At 40.9% G+C, this 12736-nt stretch overlaps 1 protein-coding gene across 9 annotated transcripts in view; it reads left to right on the forward strand.

The window, feature by feature from the left end:
- The window catches only part of Mecom (MDS1 and EVI1 complex locus), a 560423-nt gene that overhangs the window by 486718 nt on the left and 60969 nt on the right, over nt 1-12736 (forward strand). For 5 of the 9 annotated variants that reach the window (XM_036191296.1, XM_036191292.1, XM_036191294.1 and 2 more), the window contains exon 1: nt 9665-10358. The exons of the other annotated variants lie outside the window; for them this stretch is intronic. The gene's annotated coding sequence lies outside the window, so the exon portion shown is untranslated. Of the gene's footprint in view, nt 1-9664; nt 10359-12736 lie in introns of those variants that run through there. 9 annotated transcript variants of the gene reach the window in all.

Genomic DNA, 12736 nt, shown 5'->3' on the forward strand with positions numbered 1-12736 from the left:
ATAAAATATGTCACACATTAAATGGACTATAAGCCATCCTTTCCTGACTCTATAGAGATTTTATTTAGAATGTCTGGCTATAGCCATAGATGTGATAAAATGGAATTTTAGGATTATCAGCATACAAGGGACACAAATACTTTATTACATCATAGATAAGAATGTATCACATAATTTAGTCCTAACTGTTCAACAGGTATAATTGGCAGAGCAATCTCCCCCTATCTTTTGTAGCCTCAAAGCTGCTACAAAAGGCTAATCTTTGAAGCCTTATGTTCCTGCTCCCACTTTCTATGTGTGGGGATGACAGGTGTATAGCACCCTTCCATCATCCACTTCCTCTTGCTTTAGTGCATGTCTCTGTTGTTGGAGTTCAGTATTTTCAATAGGTCATAAGTTAATCGTGGCAGTTAATGCTCTGTGAAAGAGATTGTGTGGTCACTCCTGGGAAGTTCTGATTTTCAGTACTCTGTGTTAATTCATCTGGATCCACATTAGTTCATCCAGGTTTGTGGTCCATCTACAGATTGAATTCCTGTAACTTTGCATGCCATCTAATTTAATGTCCACTTAGTTCAGTAGCTAGACAGCCACAAGTAGGCACAACACATGACTCCAAAGTCAAAAGCCCAATAGAAAGAATTTTAACGTTTAATTCAGGCTCTGTAGCTGGAGATAGTCTTGATGCTAAATCATATTAAGAAAAACCTAAACAATGTAAAACATTATGTGTAAATATGCTCATGGTAAAATTTATGTTTCAGGAAGACTTTTAATGGAAAACAATAGGAATAAATGAATGATTTGATTGTGAAACAATATTGTATACATTCCTTCAGAAGTTTCTTATACCATATACTCAAATATAATCCTGAGTTTACAGGTAAAGGACTAATTGGCCAGAGTTTACAAATGATAGTTTAGTTTCATTGTGAAAGACCTTCCAAATGTTTTTAGTTAAATAAAAAAATGACACTTTATTTTGTCTTATTTATGATGTTTTGGTCAAAAGTTAGAGTCAGTTAATAGAAAAGTATGTATGGGAATATTCATGCTTTATTGAAATAAATACAAAATAATTTAAATAGTTGTTTGCAAAACCTGACCCCGCCTCAGGTGTTTCAGTGGAAAGATAAAGCAGGTTTTGTGTATGTTTAAATATATTCTATGATACATAATACAATCAAATATACTTTTAACTAAAAGACATGTATTCTTAGTCTTTTATAAAGCGTTTACTACAGGCTCTTCACTGCTTCAAGAAGCAGCAATGTTTACTTCAGTTAAACCCAGAAGGCCTATCATCAATAAGGGATGCCTGTGAGCAATACACTTCTCAGGACGTGCTGGTGTGAAGGATGTTTCTTGGCATCAGACAAGTTACAAAACTAGGATGATCACAGAGTACCCCCATTGGTCCTAAATGTGTTTTCTGACTAGTGTGTGCTTTCATAGTGAGTACTGTAAGAATTTCAGAGAGTTTAGAAGATGCTGTGTGAGTTTGATGAACAGAGCTATTACTTCATCTACTCCATCTATTACTGTAGTTCCTGAATGCTCGGACTGTCAGAGACAAGAGAAGGGCCATAGGAGCCCAGTTAAAGGGTCTAAAGTGTGTACTCATGTGCCCAGCTGTAGCTATAGCTGTTGGGCTGTTTAGAGAAACTACAGGAAAGGAGTCTGGAAGACAAACTGAGGTCAAGTTGCAGAGGACATTGCATTTTGAATCACCTTTTACCTTCCAACAAATTGGGATCTATTGGAGGTTTTTTTTTTTCTTTCTTTCTTTTATTTTATCAGTTTGTACCTTTTGCTTTTGGTAAAGCTATACATTATTATAGCCCTGCTTTTTCAGAAAGAAGAGCTTTTGGTGTAAACAGGCCATAGAAATTTAGGCTTGTACTGATGAGGGATTCCACTAGAACTGTTTGCATGATTAGGAGGAGGAAGAATTAAATACTGCAACAGGTAACAGAGCCAATGACTGGTCACTAAGGGGAAAGAGCTGGAAAGTTTGTCAAGGTCCAGCATCTGGGCCTAGTGAAAATGCAGAGGGCTAACACAGAAATGACTGTCAGAAAAAGTGGCAAAATGGCCAGCACTCCAGAGAGGCAGCACTGGAAGAAATTCTTACGTGGCTGAGTCCACAAACAATTAGTTATTTATGTCAGCTGATTCCTTCAGGGGAGCAGCATCAACCAACCAAGTTTCCTTAAGTAGTAAACATTTCCCCATGGTCTATCGTAATTACGTCACTCTCACAAAGACATACAAACATGGTTTAGTTATTATGAGAAGATGCCATTGAAGGTACCAGTGTGAGCAAACCCATCCTTTAATCCCACTATAGACAGAGCTGGCTTTAATCCAGGAGAGAAGCACAGTGAAGGGGGAATGCAGAAGCCAGCTGATGACAATCAGTAGGCAAATAAGGAAGACAGGCTGGTGGTGAAGGCTAGATAAAAGTTAACCTGAGGTCACCAAGGTCCCAGGCAGAGTGGCATAGAGTGACAATAATTACATCAGTGATATCAACAATAGTAGCCATTTTTGTATTGATCAAATGCTGTGTTCCATGCAAAATTCTTTTACATTTGCTACTTCATATGATTCCCCCAAATTGGGATGGATTTGCATTCCAAGATACTGCAAAAGTTTGGGGAGTGGAGTCTGGACAGTTAAAAGCTTGGAAACTAGTAAAGGATGAGCTGGAGGCTGAAGATCTGTGAGGAAACCTTTGCAGCAATTCATACTGGAGGCCCCAAACACCCTAAGCATTCAAACCCACAAACACATTTTTAGTACTTGTTTCAGCCTCGATCAAAGCAATAAGGGGTAAATTGCACCTAATTCCCATCTGCCTGGCATCTGAAGCCCACTGTAAGGGATGCCTTTTCTGACCTGAGTGTTGGCCTGGAGCTTGTGTGTGTGTGGGTGGTGGTGGTGGTGTGGTGTGGTGTGGTGTGTGTGAGTGTGGTGTTTGTGTGTGTGTGTGTGTGTGTGTGTATGTGTGTGTGTGTTTGTGTGTGTGGTGTGTGAGTGTGATGTGTGTGTGTGTGTGTGTGTGTGTGTGTGTGTGTGTGTGTGGTGTGTGTGAGTGTGTGTGAGAGAGAGAGAGAGAGCGCACGAGTGTGAGAGCTTTTGTGGGTCCCGGTTCACCTTTGTTTATAGGCTCTCTTGCTGAGTAGCAGGAAACACAGTGTGTAGGACAGTAGGAGCTCAGCTGCATGCCAGACATGAACAGATACTTTCCAGGGAAACACAGTTTGAGAAAGAAAAAAAATTTTTTCTTATAATTCTTCTCTTCCAAGGTTAGGCTAAGAACTGGGGCAACTGACATCAGAATGGAACAAAGGACTAAAAAATATATAATCACATTTTGTCGTTGGCCAGTATGTGAACCAGACTAGCTTCCGAGTTATGTATGCATATGTGTTTACTCTAGCCTGTTACACAGACACTGTGGAACTCACTTATTTTGACCTGTTCCCATGGACTCAGAGACACTCACACTCACATTACTCAATTTATTTTCCCAACACTCTCATGATGCTGATATTATGAAACTTGCATAGAAATCAACTCAAAGGTTAAGTGCCTTACCCAGAGGTGCACGGGAGGGGTGGAGAAGAGGCTTGCCTTCCAAACTCACTTTCCCCACAAGATCAGGAGGCTGAGAACACTTTTGAGTGGGTTTCTAAAGCCCCATGGAGGGTATCAACCCTGAACTTATTGCACACTGTGCTGAACACTGTCTTGAAAGGCTGAATTAATTAAAAATGAATAAAAAATGAAAAATCAAATCCATACAGAGTTGAGGTTACTTCCAAACACATTTGCTGCTTGAGTTCTGTTCCAAAATAGAAAGAAAAGACTTGGCTTTTTGAGAATAGCCATGGTTAGTTATTCTCTAGAAATTGAAGATGCTTATAAAATGTCCTGAGCGCTATAAAAAATGCCTATTTCTTATTGACACAGGTGTGTGTCATATGTGTTGCGAATCTCTGTTTCCTAGTCTTGGTGAATATATATTGGTTCATCATGTTATTTTCTTAAATGCATTCACATCAGACAGATAGAAAAGAAAAAATAAATGCTATTTTTGTGTTCCACTACAATTTTGCTCTATTTTCTTAAATTGTTATTTATCATAAGGTTTTCATGAAAACTTTAAATGAAGCCTTTTGTTGTTATGTTTTAACCACTCCACACAATAGCTCAGGGAATAGATCAAAATAGCCAACAAAAAATACGTTAAACATGGCAGCTGGAGTTTGGGAAATAAATCTTTGAGTATAATAATTTATTCACTTGAGCTGTTGTTTCAGCAAAGCATTTCATCTTAGTTTCAAAATTGTTGCTATTTATTACTAAATATGTTTAAAGATTGAAGCAGAAAAATTGATTTCATTGTGTCTGGATATCCTAAAAAAATACTCAGGTGTTAAAGTCGGGGCCTCTTTTGAGAAAACTGACCAGATAGGGATTATGGCTGTGTGCTTAATTAACAGGAAGGGTAGTTAGGGGCCAGTTCAGGGGTAACTTTGTATCAGAGTTAAGGAGGACTTCATGCTGTAGAGACAATAACGGAGTGCTAATTCTGAATGTACACAGTACTGTCCTACAAAGACATCAAGATGTGCAGGAAATCAACCCTCCTGCAGTCCTGGCAAGCCAGACTGACCCCGGCAAATGAAAATAATCAAAAGTAATTAGAAGCGTGCTGGACGACTCCTCGGAGAGCCGAGCAGGAGAGTAAACACGCCTGAATCCTCCAGCCACTGCGAAGGCCCATGTCTGAGCTGTTAGGTGCCCTGACCTTGTCCACATAAAGATGTGATTTATGAAGTGCAGGGCACAGCAGCAGGGCTTCTGTCTTCTCCTGGAGAACCAAATTACTGAGGCGGAGATTAACATGCTTTCAGTCGGGCCCATTTCCAGACCAAGGGAAATTTTTTATTTACCTTTTTTCCCTTTAATTTCCTTTTTCTTTCTTTCTTTCTTTCTTTCTTTCTTTCTTTCTTTCTTTCTTTCTTTCTTTCTTTCTTTCTTTCTTTCTTTCTTCCTGTAGAACTGCATCAATAGATATAAGAAAAGAAAAAAAAAACAAACAAATAAAAAGAAAGAAAGTCAGTGTTCCTCAGAAATGACCCAGTATCTCTCTCCCAAGCAGTGATGATAGGGGTCAGAACCTTTGTGCCTACAGCTTGGCACAGTGCTGGGCAGACGCAGACTTGCAAGTCTGCCTACCAGCATCTCAGAATTCAACTTCAAGTTCAAGCTTGTGACATACTTCCCTGATTAAGCAGTATAAATAATTAAAATCAAATGGAGCATTTATCATGGCCAATCCTTCGGCTTTCTGATCTAGTTTTTGCATGGAACATTATATTTGACTCAAATCTTCTCACTTAATGAAAATATTTAAATAGATTGAGGGTGGTGAGAACTTGGAGTACTCAGAGGGAGGGTTATTAGGTGATATATTTGTATAGGAACCAAGGGGACATCCCTGGAGTCCTGAAGTCCTACTTAGATTTTTCTTGTCTGTGTCTCACTTAAGCTCAAGTCTGACCATGTCCCACATACCACTGGGTTATAGAAAAGGAAACATTGATTTTCTTTTTAAATACTCATCAATATCTATACACAAAGCTAATTTAATTAGCAAGCAGTTATTGTTCAGCCAAACGTCAATTTCTCAGATTATCTCATGCTTCCTGACCTGAACTGTATGAAGCAGCATTTCAGGGGCAGTCTGTGAATGAGACTGCATGTGAGAAACCTCCAAACCTGTATTTGCAGTGTTAGGGGGAAAAAAGTCAAGCTTGGAGTTTGGTGGCTGCCTAGCCACCCCAAGAACCCAGAGCTGCAGAATTAAAAGGACTGTACTTAGGGCTAAGGCTATAAAGTGCCTTCCTCTATAAACTCAAAACATAATGTCAGGGTGAATGCAAACCTGCTTTATTAACTTTATGGTATTGAGAACTGCCAGTGAGATGTCTTGTTTTTAAATACCGTCCTCTGCAGAGCGTTACAGGGCCGTTTGTCCACAGGAAGCCATTAAAAGTGGACAGTGCAGTCATTTCATCTGGCTTTGGGGGGACTGCTTTTCTTTCTTTTAATGATGTGCTGGCATGTACCATGCCCATAGGGTCTCCATTAGCTGGACTCTTACTTCTGGGACAACCATGAAGTTTAGGGCTTAAAAGAGGCATAGGTTTACAGTCCTGTGGGGATCACTTGAATACTGGGGCACTAACTTATTACTGTTTTAACTAATATATTGACTTATTTTAAATAAACAGTTCTACAATGAAGGCAGAACTCATGGCCTTATTGGAAATCTTTGGGCTGTTTTAAAGATTCTGCCATCCCTGTAGCCTGGGGAGGAAGGAAAAGGCTTGAGGAGGGTTTATACGCTTTCAAACCAGGAAGAAAACACATTAACCTCTCCCACCCCAGCCCTGCCATCAACCAAAGTGGAATCTTTATAACTCCTAGAAAATCTGCCTGCTCCTGCTCAAGCCTCAGACTTTCCAACGTCGTCTTCTTGGTAAACAACAATTAAGAAGATAAAGAAGCGTGTCATGATTCCTACTGAAAAGCATTTTAAAAGTATGATGCTTAAAAAAAATTTCTGATGAACTACTCTTTTCTGCTTTCCCAGAGCCTTGTATTTGCCAAAGCTCCCTCTCATTCTATCCCCTTGATATTTAGATCATATGTCCTGCTACATGCTTGCAAATTAAAGCTGGTTTGAGATTATAGTAAAGCCATTATTTTTAATAGCCCATTGCAAGGGCAGTGCTAAGTCCTGCAGAACACGCATGTTCCTGATTACTGCAGAGCAGAAAGCAGCTTTTGCAGTGGCTTAATTTGTACCTGGTAACTACTGTAAGCAGACTTCTCTAGAAATCCCAAGGAATACAGGGTGTTGTTGGTGGTATTTGGCTCCTTGTATTTATTTATTGTTTTAGAAACCTCCCGACTGTAAGCAAGCTTATGGGAAAAAAGCAAGCTCCTTGCAAAACTCTGGCCCTCTACCCTTGTCTGGGCCTGTGTTTCCTCTGATGTGGTAGATCTTCTAATGGAAGAGCAATGTGCTAGGGGGCAGGGCTCATCGTTAGGGTTATGTCACGAAAAGGTAGGATGACTATCCTCATGTGAACTTATTTCTTTATAAGCAAAAGAAGGGGGGGTTTAATCATGAATCTAGTGTTTTACTTTCTTTGCCCAGATCCTTGTATTGATACATTTAAATTCTTACAGTTTATTCAGTGTACAAGAGTGATAATGACGACAGCAATGTTACTATTATTTAGTATGAAACAAATATTAAAACAATAGTGGTGATGCTAGAATGAATCCTCCCTGTCTCTAGACACACCTCGCAGGGTCTCAGGGAGGAAGTTAAGGTTGTGTTTGGAGAAGGGGTTTTCAGAGGTAGGAAGATCTTCCACTCAGGCAGTGTTGTAGGGCCAGTGCTCCTGTGACCTGGAGGATGCCACCAGCAGGCTGGAGCTTGGTGGGTTCACCTGGGTTGCTGAGGCTGCAGGCACCGTGCTTTAGTTCGGGATACATCGCCACCTACCGGCCTCCTGCCGTACCTGCAAGGATCCCATCCAGACCCGTCGCCCCGCCTCCCACACCAGAAGCTAATACAAGGGGAAAAAAAACTCAAAGGGAGGCTTTTCCCCTGGAATGTGAATTTAGTCAGGACCTGTCACTGATTCCCCAGGACCTTTGTCTCATCGCCAATGTTTCCTGCTTTTCGGAGAAGCTTTGAGAAGGGTTAGGCGGTGGGTGCTATAGGGCCGGGGCAGGGTGGAGTAGGTCAGGAATGGTTTGGGGCACTGAGCACCCAGACCCCCTATCAAGCCCAAGTGTCTGAAGCAATCAGTTCCCCAGATTACTTGTATTTAATACACAATGCATCATAAAACAAATCTCTCATCCTGACAGGAAGAAAATAGAACAGGTCATAGCTCCAGCTAGTCCAATTTATGGCTAAATTAAAAAAAAAAAAAAAAAAAAAAAAAAACCCAACAACAATGGGCAAGTTGAGGAAGGGCTGGCGGTCAGTGCAAGGAGGCCAGGGCTCCTCAAGGTTCTCAGGCCGGGCTCTATGGGAATATCTGAGCGCTTAGGTTATTTACAAAGGATTTTTCCTGTCTTACCTACCACTGCTGTGAGATTTTCCCCTCAAACAATGGCCATTATCTGAAATAACAGTTCAATGTCACAGATAACAGGCCACCAAAATGAATTAGTCACCACCTCTTGTCATTTACTATCACCACATCCTTGTCTTCTGTTACTATTTTTGTTTTCGATCAGCATTTTGGGGAAAATGAAGGTCTACTAGATTTTCACACTAACTTGCACTTGGAGAAAACAAAAAGTGGGCGGCACTTGTGTGACCTGGTTTGTAGATAAAAGTTTAATGTTAGCACATTGTAGGCCCGATGGCTGGCTCCACCTATCCTAGGTAATTGCCCCTAGACCTGGGCACTTTACTTAACTTTCCATTGTTGAGTTGGGAATAAATTGGATTTGGGGCTTTGGGATTTAGCTCAGGGGTAGATCCCTTGCCTAGCAAGGGTGGGTCTCTAGCCTGCTCCTTTCTTGGTGGGTGGGGGAGCTGAATTTTTCTATTTGCTTTTATTAATGGAGTTTTCTCATCAAGCATTTATTCCCAATTAAGCTGTTGTTTAACAAAATTTACCCAAATTTGTCTACAAATAAACATGTGGATTCTTACATTTGCCATCCATTCTCCAAATTCTTTCATCCAGTGTATTGTATTGATAGAAACTGTCCAAACTTATAAAATTATCTAACGTGTGAAATATGAATCACTAAAAGCAAGTGCTTGTATAATTCTACTTTGGAGCAAAAATAATAGCAAAAATTCGTGGGACAGTCTCCAATCTATGAATCCCATAGCTCTCTATTTGGGAGAGATATATGCAAATTATGTTTTAGATTTTAAGCTTTGTTCTTATGTGTGTGTGTGGGGGGCGATATAAAAATGTAGCACACTTTTCTGCTGACCTAACTATAAAAACTAAGGGAATAAATTTAAGTACAAAATTAAATTAAAATTTATTTTAAATATGTTTAACTAAAAACTGAAATGTCTGTCAGCTTTCACTATTGAAGCTGCTGTTGAGACTTTTAGTGTGAGCCAGTGTCTCTTTATCCAAGAGTTACCCAGGCCCTCTCCAGAGCTTCCAAACTACCAGCTGCCTGGGGAGCCACCCTCACACCCCTGAAAGCAATTCTCCACTCCATCCCATCCCCCATCCCCCACCAACTCTCTCTCTCTCTCTCTCTCTCTCTCTCTCTCTCTCTCTCTCTCTCTCTCACACACACACACACACACATACACACACACACACACACACACACACACACACACACACACACACTTGTGCTCAAGACATCAAAACCAAAGAGATTTCCCTGGGGAAACAAATCCTGCGTGGAGAAATCTCCCCATTGGTTGTTTATCCGCAGAAATCTACATGTTTCAGGGGATGGTGCATCCATAATCAGTCTGTCCCTATAGGACTTGGGTCTTGGCGACCTTTTTGTGACCTCTCCCGCCAGAGGAGGCTGCTGTCACTTTAAAAATTTACTGAAAGAGGAGCCCGTCGTCTGGCTTCCGACCACTCTGGAGATAGCTCCCTTTCTCCTTCGCCCGGGTTTCTTTCTGGATGGCCGAGCAGATCCCCTTTAAAGAGACAGTTCATGAAATAGAAACCCTGCGGCTGGGCGCGGAGTGGCTAAAGGGGACGAGCGGGTGAGGGTCTGGACCCGAGCAGGCTCTGGGAGGATCTGGGGGCCGTCCTGGCCTGGCAAGCCCCCACCTTCGCAAGCGCTCCTTCTGCGGGTCTTGCCCCTGGAGCTGGGAGAGAGGAGTGGAAGAAGTTTTAGTAGGTTTCAGATAACTTTCATTACACATCGGGCTGATAAGAGCAAGAGAAAGTGAGGAAAGAGGGAGGTGGTGAGAACAGAAGGGCTAGCTGCGAGCTCCTTTAGGAAGGGGGAACCCAAACACAACAAACCCGGGTCATTTCTGGTCTTAAAACACTCTTGGCGGACAATAAACCCGAAACGCGTGGTCCCGGCGAACAGCTCCCAGGGAACGACAAACTTATCAGACACCCATTTGGAAGGCGAGACACGAGGCTTTTATTTTTTTATTTATTTATTTTTTAATGTCTCCAAACGTTGCCGAGTGTTCTTTGACAAGATTTTCCTACACGAGTGCCGGGTGCTGCTGATTTTATTTTGCTTAATTCTGCTGTGATTGCTTTTGATTGCTGAGTTGAGGCCGTAGAAATCGGAAGGTAAGCGAACTCACTTTAAAAAGTCTTGGCTGTGGGCAGGGTGTCGCTGGGGACGGCGTCTGCGTCCGGATCTGCGATGAGGTTCCCTGTCCCCGGAGCGTCGCCGCTCGCCCGGCTCCGCCGCCTCGGGTGGGTCTGCCCGGCTGGCTGCCGCCTTCTCGGCTCTCGCGTCCTCCTTCCCCTCCCTCCCACGGTCTGTCGGTCAGGTTCGGGGACGCAGAAGGTGGGGTTGCCAAAAATCAGAATTCCTGGCACCAGCCAAGCGACTTTGGAAGTGGCTTTCGGCGGAGTCCCACCTTGCCAAGTAACAGCTTCGCTAGCCAACAGCGTGTGTGCTACCTCAAGAAAGTCACATTCGGTCCCTTTGGCTGCAGGCTGGGATTTTTTCCCCCTTTTCGTTGGTTTTTTGTTTTTTGTTTTTTTGTTTTTTGTTTTGTTTTTGGAAAGGGCCTTTCTCTCAAGTTTACCTAAAGGAATTAACTTTTTTTGAAGCTTAACAGCTTTTGAAAACAGGACTGTGATAGATGGGACGAGAGAAGATGCGTTATTTATTGTATTCAGATTTCCGAGGAGATTGAGACATTTGGGCACAAATGAAGTCCTGGTAGCAAATCAAAAGTGAATAACTCGCCAGGGGTGAAGACAGTTAGGCGGCCTTGGAGCAGGAATACTGAGAGTAAGGACCTCAGTGTGTTGGTGAAACCTTTGAATAATCGTGTAACACTATGTAAAAAAAAAAAAAAGACATTCTTTGAAAATGAATTTTTAAAAATTAGCCTCGCTGTTGACAGAGGCAGTGGCAGGGATGTTAACAAGGAATAAAATTACACCTATAATTTTATGTGCACAGTATGTAATCTTTAATTCCCTACCTCTGCTGGAGCTGAGGGAGTAGATGCTTCTTGACTTTAAAATTAACAAGTTTTCCACGTCTTTCTGCAGCATGAAATGAGACCAGTGTAGCATTTCAGTGGCTTCCCCGATTTCCTTTATTAAATATTTCTCTGGTGTGTCAGTTGACATGCCTCCCCACCCCTTTTCTTCTTAGTCAAGAAAACAAACAACACACCCCAAATCAGAATAAATTAGCAGACAAAATATAATCCCACTTAAAAAAGAAAAACAAACTTTAAAACATGTGCTAATTATTTATCTTTTCTATGTCTGGAAAGGGGAGAAATGTCAATGCCGTTTGAGTTGTTCAGACTTGAGAGCTGAAGAACTGTCTTAAAGTTTGTAATTTTATAAACAATGTATTTGTTAAAATTTGTCCTCCATAGAAAGGGTATTTAACTCTGTTATTGTGGCAAGATGGAGGGAAGGGGAGGGGGCAATTATTGTCCTTCTCTTAGGTTACCATTTTTTCTGTTTTAAATCCTGGGACGACTTACTGCCCTTCCATGGCCCCATGGTCAAGGGCTTATTCAGAGTGCTTTAGACTGGCATGCTCAGAACTGAGCTCTGGAAGTTTATGGTGAGTTAATGACTTGAATCTGCAAATGGGTGATCATCGGAGTTCTATGCAAAACTGTTTTTGGTCTACATAGGAAGGATTTGATGTTGATTTCCAGGCAGGTATAGTAGGAGCAGAGTTCAAGGGCTATTTAATTAATTAATTCTCGTGCTAGAATATGTTTAGTCTGGAGCAGAAGATGTGCTCGCAGTTCACATTACTGATTGATATAGCATTACTAACCCCTAGTCCTTCACCATGAGGTCAGTGACTCCATAGCTTTTAATATTGATGCTTAACAAGTTATTGAGGTTAATGACTCAGAAAAGGCTTGATCTGAGGGTATGAAACCTTAAAACTAAAAGCTTCCCATCTCAGTTTAGATTTCGTAAGTGTCCTGAGTAATATTAACATTTAGTAGAGGCCAAACACAAATCTTCAGAAAATGATAAAACACAGCCATAAGGTAATTCTGTCAACATGTAATGATATCTAATAATTTTGTACTTATCTGCAAACCACATTGTTATTTTGTTTACCAGACATAGTATGTAAACATGGATTGACATGGATAACCTAAAACTTAGGTTGTCATACTGTGCATATATATGTATATATGCATATATATACATATATATGTATATATATGCATATATACATATAATTTTCATTTTTTTAGTTTGGTCAGAAGCATCTGTGAGACAATTTTTTAACAGTATTATTTTATGGTGAGGAAATGCAAACTAATAAAAGAAATTTAATATTATTTAGATTAAAGCTTTTAATTGAATTAAAATAAAAAATGTAAAAGCCCTCACTCATGTGAGGATATTATGCAGACCTACAATATTGACAGCTGAATTATCCAAACATAAATATTGAATGTTTAGTTTAGAAATAGTATATTGCACATGGTGTTCTATAT

This window comes from Onychomys torridus, chromosome 6, assembly GCF_903995425.1.
Source record: "Onychomys torridus chromosome 6, mOncTor1.1, whole genome shotgun sequence".
NCBI lineage: Eukaryota > Metazoa > Chordata > Mammalia > Rodentia > Cricetidae > Onychomys > Onychomys torridus.